Below are 4,871 nucleotides of genomic sequence, written 5' to 3' on the forward strand. Positions count from 1 at the left end.
CATACAAAATGTTCAGTGTCGCGGAAAGAAGCATACAAAATGTTCAGTGTAACCAGCCCTGCTCCAGAGGGTACGCCACATATAACACAGAATTGAGTGACTCTGACAGTACCCTATGGTTGCAGTCAGGAAACTAGTCGAGTGGCTAGTGACTCCCATCACAGTCTGGCCACAAATCTGTATGAACCAGACTTGATTCAATTCCCTGAAGGATTCCCATCACAGTCTGGTGTCTCCCATGTATTGAAACTTGACTACAAATTTCTCATAATCGAAACATATAAATATAGCTCCGAGGAGAAATCTGCACGTCCGTATGAAACAGGAAAACAGCTCACCACAAACCACTGGTGTAGTTACACACTCGTTCTCCTTCAGCAAGGTTGGATCTTAATCTGTCTTACAATTATAGTAACTCCTGTAATAGTGAACAGCCAGAAAAAAGATCTGCACTTCGATGAACTTCATGATTTGGGAGTGCTGCACATATATACTCTTAAGTCTTAACAGATTGTTGATGCTTCTTCAAACAGGACTCTTCTAAAATCAGGCTTCCGCTTCAAATACAGAGGCAGAGGCCTGCTTAAATTTAAAGCTGCCCATGCCATTAAGTAAGTTGCGAAGCTCAATCAAAATTCCAGCACTCACCAACAATGCCTAATTGTTGAATACAAATCAGCAACCCACTGCTTTCTTCTAGAAACACTTATTTCTTCTGTTTGCGATCAAGAGCGGGGTCCGAAATCCGGCGAGGTGGCGTTGGAGCTATAGTTTTAACGGCTAAAAGTATGCTACTTCATGCTACTTGTGCTCTTTTCAATCCCCTTTTGATCTTGTATATTGTTTCAAGTTGAAAACCCTAGAGAGTTTCAACGAAATTGTAATGAAAATTTAAGGGAATTTGGCAGATTCTGAATAGTAACCAGCCCTGCTCCAGAGGGCACGCCACATATAAAACAAATTGACTGACTATAACAATACCGTGTGGTTGCAGTCAGGCAACTAGTCGAGTGGCTGGTGACTCCCATCACAATCTGGCCCCAAATTTGTATGAACCAAACTTGATTCAATTCCATGAAGGACGGATACTTTGAACGTAGACTCCGTGAGTCTAGGTATAATGACCAATCATCTCTGGTAGTATGGCTCTTCTACGTACCTAAATACTAATAAAACTCAGCCTGTAGCATACTCTAGTGTGTATGCATTGCTTTCCCCAGCTGGACGCTCGTTCATCCAGCATGAATCGCACAACCAGTCTCTTGCTCACCCTCAACAGCCTTAGCATATTTCCATTCTTCGCAAGTGGTGCACTACAACAGCAGCATGAGCATGACCATGGTGGCGGCTGCATCCCCGCTGAGAGGGCCGCCTTGCTCTCCTTCAAAAAGAGCATTACAAGCGACAATGCTAACCGACTCGCCTCGTGGGAAGGACAGGACTGCTGCCGGTGGAGAGGCGTCGGTTGCAGCAACAGAACAGGCCATGTCATCAAGCTTCACCTTCGAAATCCGACGTTCGATCCCTCTGGTTTGTATTCTGCATGTGAAGATGTCAATTCTTTGTTCGGCGAGATAAGTCCCTCTACTTTCCTTGAAGCATCTAGAGCACCTGGACCTTAGCATGAACTGTTTACTAGGGCCAGATGAACAAATTCCTCATTTGTTGGGCTTCATTGGGAACTTGAGATATCTTAACCTCTATGGCATACCATTTACTGGCAGAGTGCCTTCTCAGCTTGGTAATCTGTCAAAGCTGCAGCATCTTGACCTTGGCAACACAGGTGGAACGTACTCAACGGACATCACCTGGTTAACAAAGCTACCTTTTCTGAAGTTCCTTAGCATGAGTGGGGTACAGCTCTCAGGGATAGCTGACTGGCCTCATACCCTCAATATGATTGCACCTCTGAGGGTTATTGATTTTTCTTCATGTTTACTTGATAGTGCAAACCAATCAATTCTGCACCTTAATCTCACAAAACTCGAGGAGCTTTATCTGTCCTCAAATTATATAGAACACTCACTCACATCTGGTGGTTTTGGAAAGCGACAAGCCTCAAGTACCTCGATCTTGGGCAAAACAGACTATTCGGACGGTTCCCTGAGACACTAGGAAACATGACGTGCCTTCAAGTCCTTGATGTTTCAGTGAACGAGAATTCAGGCATGATGATGACAGGAAACCTTAAGAATCTTTCCAGTTTGCAAATCCTTGACATCTCTGTTAATTACATAAATGGAGACATAGCAGTGCTGATGGAGAGTCTTCCGCAATGCACATGGAAAAAATTGGAGGAGCTACATTTAGGTGACAACAATTTCAATGGAACTCTGCCAATCTTTATCAGTGACTTCACCAGGTTGAGCATACTAAGCCTGGAAGGAAACAAACTTGTTGGACCTATACCACCACAGCTTGGGAATTTGACATGTCTGACTTCTTTGGACCTCTCCAGCAATCACCTCAATGGAGGTATACCAACTGAACTCGGTGCTCTTATCACTTTAACCTCTTTCGACATAAGTAGTAACCACCTCACCGGGAGTATACCATCCGAGCTGGGGAATTTGAGGTATTTGACTGAACTTTCCCTCTGGACCAACGAAATTGCTGGACCTCTGCCACCACAGCTTGGAAATTTGACCTTTCTAACGTACCTGAGCCTCGGCTACAATCACCTTACCGGAAGTATACCAGCGAAGCTTGGAAAATTGATGTATTTGACTCACCTTGACCTCTCATATAACAAGATAACTGTTCCTATACCAGCAGAGCTCATGCATTCAACCAGCCTAACCGACCTAGAATTGTCCAACAATTTTCTCAATGGAGGTGTACCCACTGAAATAAGTTCTCTTAGTAATTTGATTTATCTGGGTCTAAGTGACAATAGCTTTACTGGTGTGATCACAGAAGAACACTTCGCAAATCTAACAAGTCTGAAGTTTATAGACTTGTCTTCCAATAATTTGAAGATTGTACTGAATTCAGATTGGCGTCCTCCCTTTAAACTGACGCTTGCACGGTTTGCATCTTGCCAGATGGGTCCTCTGTTTCCACCTTGGCTTCAACGGCTGGAAACCATTGAACTTGACATTTCAAGCAACGCTCTAAAGGGCGAGTTTCCCGATTGGTTTTGGTCCACATTTTCACATGTCAAATACCTGGACATCTCTAACAACCAAATAAGTGGCAGCTTGCCAGCACATCTGCAGGGCATGGCTTTTGAAGAACTCTATCTCAGTTCGAACCGGCTTACTGGACCAATACCTACGTTGCCAACAAATATGACCAGATTAAACATCTCCAACAATACATTTTCAGAAACAATACCATCAAACCTTGAAGCCTCACCTTGGCTTGAAGTCTTGTCTATGCATTCGAATCAAATTGGTGGCTATATTCCAGAGTCTATCTGCAAATTGGGAGGGTTGAAGTATATGGATTTGTCGAACAATATTTTGGAGGGTGAAATTCCTCAATGTCTTGACATCAACAACATAGAGTTTCTTATACTCAGTAACAACAGTTTATCAGGAAAAATCCCAGCAGTTTTGCAGAACAACACAGGTCTGAAGTTCTTGGATCTTTCATGGAATAAGTTCTCAGGAAGATTACCTACATGGATAGGAAAGCTGGTCAGTTTACGGTTTCTCATACTGAGCCGCAATAAATTTTCTGGTAATATTCCAGTCGACATAACAAAGCTTGGTTATCTTCAATACTTGGATCTATCAGGCAACAACTTCTCTGGTGCAATGCCTTGGCATCTATCAAGCCTAACAATGATGAAAACATTACAAGAGGAATCCATGGGTATGGTTGATGTTATTGACTATGCATCCATGGTAAGTGGCCATGGGACGTCAACTGGAGCATATCGCATAGCACAAATATTGTCAATAAATACAAAAGGGCAGCATCTTATATATCACAGGACACTTGCGTATTTTGTGGGCATTGATTTATCATGCAACTTTCTAACTGGTGAAATTCCTACAGACATCACTTCTCTTGCTGCACTAGTGAATTTGAATTTATCGTCAAACCAGTTGAGTGGACAAATTCCAAACATGATTGGTGCCATGCAGTCATTAGAATCACTCGACCTCTCTCAGAACAAGCTTTCTGGTGAAATCCCATCGAGCTTGTCAAATCTGACATCTCTGAGCTACCTGAACCTGTCCTACAACAATTTGTCTGGAAGGATACCATCTGGCCCCCAACTTGACATCCTCAATTTAGACAACCAGTCACTTATATACATAGGCAACAGTGGGCTTTGCGGGCCTCCTATCCACAAGAATTGTTCAGGAAATGATCCTTCCATCCATGGCGGTCTCGAAAGCAGCAAGGAAGAATTTGACCCACTGACCTTTTACTTTGGGCTTGTGCTGGGGTTTGTGGTGGGGCTCTGGATAGTGTTTTGTGCACTGCTGTTCAAGAAGACATGGAGAATTGCTTATTTCCGGCTCTTCGACAAGGTGTACGATCAAGTTTATGTATTTGTGGTTGTGAAGTGGGCAAGCTTCGCTAAGAAAACAGATGAAGAATAACCAATATATCTGAAGGAGGCAGTGTATGTGCTGCAACCCACTGAATGAGAGCTCTGGGTTATTAACCAGGGTGAGGAAGATTACATTGTGCGCCTTGTTTGTACCTCTATCTAAATAAAAAACGAAGATGTCTAGCTCTTCCGATACATTTAAGCCTTTACTATTGTTGAACTATTGTGTTAATTGTAAGACTTCATAGGTTCGATATTTTTATGTGCAGATTTGAGATGTGTGCAGTAGAAATGTACAGTGATTGACTGCGCAATCCTCAAGCGTATTTGGTTACTCTGAATGAGAAAGAACTAACCAGCA

General features: G+C 42.9%; 1 pseudogene; it reads left to right on the forward strand.

The window, feature by feature from the left end:
• LOC123442450 lies at positions 1–4,559 on the forward strand (annotated as a pseudogene).
• The last annotated feature ends 312 nt before the right edge of the window (positions 4,560–4,871 follow it).

Source organism: Hordeum vulgare, chromosome 3H (assembly GCF_904849725.1).
Source record: "Hordeum vulgare subsp. vulgare chromosome 3H, MorexV3_pseudomolecules_assembly, whole genome shotgun sequence".
Lineage (NCBI taxonomy): Eukaryota > Viridiplantae > Streptophyta > Magnoliopsida > Poales > Poaceae > Hordeum > Hordeum vulgare.